This window comes from Austrofundulus limnaeus, unplaced genomic scaffold (assembly GCF_001266775.1).
Source record: "Austrofundulus limnaeus strain Quisiro unplaced genomic scaffold, Austrofundulus_limnaeus-1.0 Scaffold120, whole genome shotgun sequence".
NCBI lineage: Eukaryota > Metazoa > Chordata > Actinopteri > Cyprinodontiformes > Rivulidae > Austrofundulus > Austrofundulus limnaeus.
In genome coordinates this window covers 99,392-108,171 of record NW_013952522.1, presented here as the reverse complement: position 1 = coordinate 108,171, position 8,780 = coordinate 99,392, and the positions used below count along the sequence as shown (strand labels likewise).

General features: G+C 38.9%; 1 protein-coding gene across 3 annotated transcripts in view; it reads left to right on the top strand.

The window, feature by feature from the left end:
* dipk1ab (divergent protein kinase domain 1Ab) overlaps window positions 1-8,780 on the top strand; it is a 31,470-nt gene that overhangs the window by 5,761 nt on the left and 16,929 nt on the right. The window contains exon 1 of one of the 3 annotated variants that reach the window (XM_014014883.1): window positions 7,843-7,863. The exons of the other annotated variants lie outside the window; for them this stretch is intronic. The gene's annotated coding sequence lies outside the window, so the exon portion shown is untranslated. Of the gene's footprint in view, window positions 1-7,842; window positions 7,864-8,780 lie in introns of those variants that run through there. 3 annotated transcript variants of the gene reach the window in all.

Genomic DNA, 8,780 nt, shown 5'->3' with positions numbered 1-8,780 from the left:
TCTCTGGTGTCAATTGATTAATGTTTCGGCCGGGCTTGTTGTGGTTTCTCTGAGTTCCCAGGTTAAAAAACCGAACATCTACCTATGATGTCAATTACAGGCCTCTCTCATCTTTTTAAGTGGGAGAACTTGCACAATTGGTGACTGACCAAATACTTATTTTCCACCATTATTTGCAAAGAAATTATTTAAAAATCAGACAAAATGATTTTCTCAAAATTTTTTTCACATTTTGTCTATCATAATTGAGGTCTTCCTATGATGTCAATTACAGGCCTCTCTCATCTTTTTAAGTGGGAGAACTTGCACAATTGGTGACTGACTAAATACTTATTTTCCACTATTATTTGCAAAAAAATTCTTTAAAAGTCAGACAAAATGATTTTCTCAAATTTTTTTCACATTTTGTCTCTCATAGTTGAGGTCTACCTATGATGTCAATTACAGGCCTCTCTCATCTTTTTAAGTGGAAGAACTTGCACAATTGGTGACTGACTAAATACTTATTTTCCCCACTGTAGGTCTCCCTAACACAGTGTTTATGAATTTTTATATATTATGTTGACTATGTTCGTGAAAATGTACATTTTGTTCTCAGCAACAATTGCTGTCGGTGGGAAACTGCATTGTCTAAATTTACACTGATCCTTTAATCTGACCTATTTACACACATGAAAAATATGAATATAATAATAAAGGCCTCTGCTTGCTCCAGCCAAACTGCCAAAATTTCCCTCATTGTTGCAGTTAGATGATGGAAATCTCGTCATTCTGTTCGCAGCTTCCAATCTGCCGCCCCTTCTTGTCACAACCCATCAGGGGAGCTTTTCACCCCGTCCACGTACAAATTTACTGTGTAATTGGTCAGAAGTTTGTGGGCGTGTTTGTTTATGCTGAAAGTGCTCAGAAGGTGCACTTCACTTGAAACACTCGCTTCCAAGAAAAAATAATAATAATACTTGCTTGCAAACACCGTTTTAAAAGTTGAGTCTTTACATATTTTGTAGCATTGTTTGTGGGTTTACAAAGGGAGTCCCCGGCCAGAAGCTAATGCTGTTTGTGAGGGGGTTTGGCTTGGAAAAGTTTGGGTACCCCTGATGTACCACACATCATTTCGGAGTTCTTTCAAGTCTAGAAAATCTAAAACATCTGATAGTTTTAAGCTGTTTGAAAAGAAAACACAAAATAAATAGAAAAAATTGCCAAACATTTGACACCCAGCATAGCGCTGTCTATGTGGTATGTAGCAACAAATGTTGGCGTGTTTACACAAAGAGCACCTTGGTCCTGTTTCAACCCTCTGGTGGGTGAATTATAGCTGTGCCAAAATTCAGGGGCTGCATCCTCCGAATGCTGAATTTGTTGGCTGCTTATGTCACAGCTTTCCAAATTTGAAGACTCCTTCAATGCAGCCTACAAATGTGTCCTCCTTTTTCCTCGATTTGAGTGACGTGTCCGATGGATCCTTCTCGGCCCACCCTATCCCTGCGTGTGTCCTGTAGCCTTTTAACCGTGACAATCAAAACAAAAGTAAAAATGGATCAAAATTAGCAAAATATCTACATATTAGTATTATTATTATAAAATAAAGTTCGCTTACAGGCAATATTTGAAGAACTAATGGACCCAAGCTTGTTTATTTCGCTGTACCAGCTCGTCTGATTTCTGACATGAAAAATATTTAAAAACACGTCTATACAAATGACAAAAGCTTTAACAACACAACCGCTTGAAACTTTTAATTTTTATACCACCAGATTTTTATTTAAAACTGTCTTCCTTTCTCTCACTTTGTCCACCAACGAGAAGGAAAAAAATCTCTGGTCGGCCTGCAAAGCATTGTGAGGTGGAATAAAGCAGAAGGCTAGACCGTTCAAACTCACAGCTACTTTTTTCAGTTCTTCGTGGTCCCGGCCCACCTAGATAGGGTTCTTCAAAGGACCCAGCCCCTGAATTTGGACACACAGCTTGGTCTGGGTTCTCGTGCATCACTCACTAACATGTCTGTGTGGATCATAAACTCAAAACAATAATTCCTATTGTTACATTCAGTACCTGCTCAAAATCCTAACTCCTCAAAGAGTACTCCTTTTCTGTTTTTTTTTCTCATAATTTTGACCTATTTTCTTATACTTATAAGATCAGGATTCAGTTTTTATTCTTTAGTGAATGCAGTCCTCTTTCATAGGAATGAACCTGAACCCAGAGAGGGGACTTCAGGGGATTTATTTATTTTATATTACATGTGAGCCTGCCAGTTTAATAAACTCACATCTACACCATTATAAAGAGTTACTACTTTAATTCAGCTTCGCCATTAACATTTCACAGCCCCGTATGGAGTTATATTTAGCTCTATGCAGCCACATGATGTCACAGTCATCTTCCCAAACTTGTGAAGACACACACTGTTTTTACAACTATGGTATTTTAAAATGTCCCCTCATAGGCTGTGTCCAAAACGACAGGCCGGGTCCTCCGGAGGACCCAGACTCCCCGGTCTCGGCGGGCCGGGTCCTTGGTAGACCGGGAAGACCGGGAAAAAAGAGGCTGTGAATTTGGACGGTCTAGCCTCCCCTCCTTACCCCGGCGTACGTCATGTCTCCTAGCAACTGTGATGACGCTAAACAAGCAAACTTAAATCAAAACTAGAAAAATATCAATACATTAGCATTATTAATATCACAAAACTATAAAATTAACTTYAAYGTATCATTTGAAGAACTAATTGACCCGCTGTAGGTGCATGTTTATTTCGCGTTTTTTATGATAAAAATAATATTTAAAAACACGTCTATACAAATTATAAAAGTATTAGAATTACAACCGCTAATTTTTTTTAATTTTTATATCACCATATTTTTATTTAAAACATATTCTTTTCTCTCGCTTCGTCCGCCATTACTAGCATAAAAAAATCTCCGGTCGGGCCGCAATGCATTATGGGATACGCTGGGCCGGGAAGGATCCATCYGACCTGTCCTTCGAMTCGGGSKAAAYGAAGGACGTATTTGTCGGACGCATCGGAGGAGTCTTCGGTTTTGGACGTCCTTCGTCGCGGCGCTGTGACGTATGCGGCCGACAAATTCGGCCTTCGGAGGACCCGTCCTGCTGTTTTGGACACAGCCATGGACTCCGTAAGGACCAAACTTATAAAGATGGGAACTTTTTTATTTTCTTTATTTTTAGACTTATTGAGGCCCATCTGCAAGTCCTTTTTATGTTTGTGGAAAATTAACAATCCAGCTTTGAAACAATAAAACAATAATAAGCATCGGTTGGCATCTAAATAAATAAATGAGTAAACAGAACAATTTGGCCAATTTATTTGAATAAACACATTAAGTGGGCAAGTTTGTCGATTTGTTAGTGTTCTTTCACAGTAATTAAGCAGAGGCCTTCTTAATCACCTGTCATTTAAAGCAAAGTGTTACAACTTAGTGATCATATTTTTACACATGTCTATGTGTGTTTGTGTTTCTCTACCATAAATAAAATATATCTCATGAAACTTTCAGAATGGCCACCACAGCAAAGCAATTTTAGCAAACACAAAAATGTGTAAAACTCAGTCAAATATACAAATATTGAGCTAAAATTTGGCATGGTAGCTGAAATGAATCCCTAAATTTTACTCTATGCTAACTAATCAATTAACATCTATGTTTAAAATTTACCTATAACTTCTAGAACCATCTCACTGTGTGTGTTAGAAACATGTTTCCTGATCTACTGAAGAAGTTTTAATGAGACTTTTAAAAAATAATCAGTAGACTTTAATCTGCAACTGATTAACATTTGGAGTCAACCCAATTCAAGATGGCTGCCGCAGCTAAACACACACACAAAAAAGTTAGAACTCAGTCAAACATACAGATTAGCTAAAATTTGACCTGGAAGTAGCTTAGAGTTATTCAGAACACAAACTCTGGATCTTACATAACATTATTGACTAAAACGACTACAACATCATTATTTCTCAACATCAGGCGATCCTAGGCTAAAACGCAGGGATAAGGCAGCAGGTGAAAAGCGGGATGAGGAATGCTAGGCTATTAATTGATTTGTTGTCGTGTATTGAGCTTCTTTTTCTTTTTCTGTTGTGTTTGTTCAGTCAGTGTTCTCCATCACAGAGTCTAAATGTAGGATGGGGCTTGTTCCGTTCATTGGTCCTTTCCCAGAACATACCTCATGTTTCCGTGCATTATTTAGAGCAGTTATTACACCTGTCAGGGATATTTGACAAAATGTCTCCTTGCGCCCCCTCCATCATTTGTTTCAGGCCTCCTCTTGTCTGCGCAGCTGCCCATTAAGCAGCAGCAACCTCTGAGGGAAAGCTGTATAATCATACATAATGGATGAATGGCAGGCATGCTAAAAAAAAAACAAGTGTCAGAACAGAACAGTAATGTGCTGATTGTGATCAGCTTTAATCTCTTCTCTGCCTCAGTGGTTCGACATCAGGTTTGTAACAGCACGGCGTGTCCTCGGTTCTCTGCGGGTGTTTTAGCCGATCCTTCAGGGTGGGATGCAAGTCGAGTAAAATGCTCTGGAACAGGTCTGTTATTGTGCGCAGGAGCCAAAGCAGCCTGATGAAGACGGGCTGGTTCTTTCCACCCATCTCAGCATATGGCCACAGTCAGTCACTAATTAATAGCCGTCACAGAAGCCACAATCAATATGGCCTCATTAGGCATGTTTGGATAACTCTCTTCTCTCACAGAGGGTCAATACAGAACCCCACAGACAGCCATGCATCAGCCGGAGCTGAAATCAAAAGCCACAAAGTATCAATTAGAACGAGCGAGCCCAACCATATATTTGTTTTCCTCCACAGAGTGTTGTTTTCCATCATGCTTTGATGCGTTCCACCTACGGAAAAATTGATACAAGGTGCACACAGCACTTACTCGTGTGGCCAGTTCAGTTAAATTGGTTGTGGGTGGTCATTGTCAGGTTTGTAAGTGAACCAGTCAATAAACAAAGCAGGAGAAACAGAGAATCCCATTTTAAAGTGCATGAATACTTGTAGTGCATATTCATTATTATGAGGATGAATGTACACGTCAGGCAATAACAGTTTAAGATGTCATCTGATTTTTCTCTATTTTTTGTAATTGCATTCTGCCAAAAACCAAAAGAGGGATGATGTTTTTTCTTGTGTCTGTATGTTGTTTGTATGTTGCCTTAATAAAAATACCTCATGAACCAAATGAGATATTTTACTGAAAGTCCGAGGAACAAATCAGTAAATCTCCAACTTTTGGAATCAATCCTATTTAAGATGCCTACCTATGAAGATAAATTAGTTCTCAAAAAGATTTGAGCGCATGCGCAATAATATTCAAGATCTCTTCAAAATTAGATCGCACACCAGAAGAATCAAGTGCACACAAGAGGATTTGAGCGCACGCAGACCCGAGTGCACTCAAAAAGATTTGAGCATACTTAAGAAGACCCAAGTGTACACAAAAATATTTGAGCATACTTAAGAAGATTCGAGTGCCCACAAGAAAATTGGAGAGCACGCAAAAAGATTTGAGCGCACACAAGAAGATTTGAGCGCACACAAGAAGATTTGAGCGCACGCAAGAAGATTTGAGCGCACGCAAGAAGATTCCAGCACTTGCAAAAAGATTTGTGTGCACACAAGAAGACTCCAGTGCACACAAAACCACCTCAGCAAACACAAACATGCAACTCAGCCTGTTTTACAGATGTTCAGATAAAATTTACCATGTTAATAACTGACTATTATTTCCAGTACATATTTGGTTTAAACTAGCATTACCTGTTGGCATCAACCCAATTTGTCTATCAGCAAAATATTTCATGAAAAAGTGGGCTGAATTCATGCCATTCCAGTTGGCCCCAGCTTACTATATGGCTAAAACTCGGTCATTTTTACAGGTATTGAGCTCACTGTGGACATCTCAACACTGCGTGACATTTCATTAAAAAATATATAAGCTTTGACCACAACAGATATAACGTTTCAACAGAACATGATCTTAATCTAAAACTCTGGCATCAAAGATAGTGGGTGCATTACATTACAAGAATGCTATTTTCATTGGTGCTGTTTTTATTGACTTCCCAATAAGAGTATCAGAGCACAAAACAGTATTAAGACAGGTACAACCTCATCATAGGTTGTGTTGACAGTCATTAACAGACTGAAGGTTGACTGTTTGATTCCAGCTCTCCCACCCAACATGTTGAAGTAATCTTGTGCCGGAACTGAACCCCCATGATGAACTGGACCTGTCAGTCTGAACGAGTTAATGTGGCTGGTCGAATAAAAGCACTTGGATTAGCTTAAAGAGAATCATAAAAAATCCAGTCCATTTAGAGGCCGATTTTCTTCAGTGAACTTGGTGTGAATCCGATTAGCTGAATGGAAGAGTGAATGTTGGACTTGCATTAGTCAACAGGGCCGGAAACCAGAAACAGGAAGTTATTTTGTTTCTCTGCAAATTGTTTGCTGTAACCATTCTACAAAACCATGATAATATGAAGGGGTGAATGAAAGAACAACTTGGTTTTAAAATGTGCTCATAGAAATATAAATCACCTTTCACCAATAAAATTTTATGTACTTAGCAAAAGGTTTATACTTTATGTAGTGTCTAGAGCAAACAGAACTGAACAGATAAAGAAAAAAGATCATACATAGACACATCATTTGCATTCATTTATTCAATTCAATTCAATTCAAATTCAAAAATACTTTATTGATCCCAGAGGGAAATTAGGTAAAGTAGTATTGTGCCTTACTTTCTATCAGCAACTTTTTCATTTATTATTTCTTAGTAATATATCTTTTTAAAATACCTTCACTAAAATTCCAATTATTTGATTTTGAAACAAGAGAATTGCTCAGACACATGTTTTAGTCAAGTCAATCATTCAACATCTTTTCTTGGCAGGAGTTTGATTGCTCTCATTTAACCTTCTCTGTTGCTCTTTCCAAAAATTACTGAAACATAACAACTTATTGTTATTATTTATTTATTTTTGCATTAATGTTGGCCAAATGTCAAGAGAAAACTGCACTAAGCTTATAATTATTTTAGGCAAAAAGAGAAGCAGTAAAACTGTTGCAGATTTAAAATATCTTTGGGGCCACATTAAATGATAAGAAGGGCCAGATCTGGCCCACGGGCCTTGAGTTTGACAAATGTGTGCTAACGTGTTTTGTGTCACACTTTGACAAGAAAACTCATATATCTGAATCTGTTTTTTTTTTTTTTACTATAATCACAATATGTCCCCAAGCAGCACTGTGGAAAAACACATTCTTCTTAGAACTGGGAGAGATTATAGAGAATAATTTGTGATTAGAGGCCACATCACAGAGCGGAATGAGATTAGTGAGTGACTGCCTGAAAGCACATTTCTTCTGTATGTGTTAAAAGCAGAAAAAAGGATGTAGATTCAAATAACGAACAACATTTTATTGTTGAAACTGTGACTGTGTTACTGGAGGCATTTTGTGGGGGCGTGCAGTGGGTGTACGAAGTGTTGAGGTCGATCTGAGGACTGTATAACCAGAGTGAGAGCTGGATCCTTGTCCTGAGTATAAAGTCAAGCTCATTCTCGCTACAGGTTGATCGCTGTTTTTTTTATCTCCACTCCTGTTTGTTCATGAACAGGAACTCAGAGCACCGTCGTGAAGAGGAGGTTGTTTGGTTAGGGAACCTCAGGATTCCTGCTTTTTGCAGGTGTTGTGGTTCTGTTGGAGTGTTCGTGCCATGACCTTCAGCGTGCCATGGGGCGGTTCACATGAGTGTGAAGGAGGTGGGATGACAGTCAGCTCCAGTAAGCTGAAGACCACAGTCAACACAGAAGCTGAGTCGATAGGTAAAGCTCTCAGTTTTACTCTCAATCTGCCCATCCAACTCACACCATGTTTTTAAATCCATGTGGCAGAAGTGAAATTCCTCTGAAGTTTTTCCAGGCACCTCAGAGCCCAGAACTCACTGGAGGGATCTTATAGTCTCTGTGGTCTGGGAGCATCTTGGGATTTCCCAGGAGGAGCTTGAGAGTGTCAGTAGCTGTGTTTTCATCTGGCTTTTTGTGAGCATTTTGAAGTATTGCATTGGAAAAGGTTGATGGAAACGGCAAAATATGAAAAACTTCCTCAACTTCTCAAATAGGTTTTTATGCTCGCTTGCAGTGATCTATGGGTTTTCTGAAACAAAGAATGGAAGCACATTTGGTGAATAAGTTCTGACATAGCGGACAGTTACCTCACGTGATTGATCAGCAGTTCCCTCTGTCTGTGCTTTGCTGAATATTTTCTTTATAATTGCATTTCTTTTTATACATCTCTGGACAACTTGCAACATCACCAGTACTAGTTGATATGACAGAACAATTCCAACTTGCCCGACAGCAACACATTCCAGAAAACTTCTCTCCATTGTCCTGAGATGTGTGGTCCCTGCTAGTTTGTGACCTCTACCTACTGATTATTACAGCCATGAGTACCGTCAACATTTGATGTTATTAGGCTTTGTGTAGCCTGGTTGATTGGCTCAAAAACAGTAGATGGAAACACACATAATTCACTTTTCTTTTCTTTTAGCTTTTCTTTTTTTACAACAGTTTAAAGTTCGCTCAAAATTTACATTAAAATTTGAGGGAAACACTGTGGGGAGCCAGATGTGTGGGCCTTCCTCCTGTACCTGTTATTGTGACCTTGGATGGATGGATGGATGGATGGATGGATGGATGGATGGATGGATGGATGGATGGATGGATGGATGGATGGATGG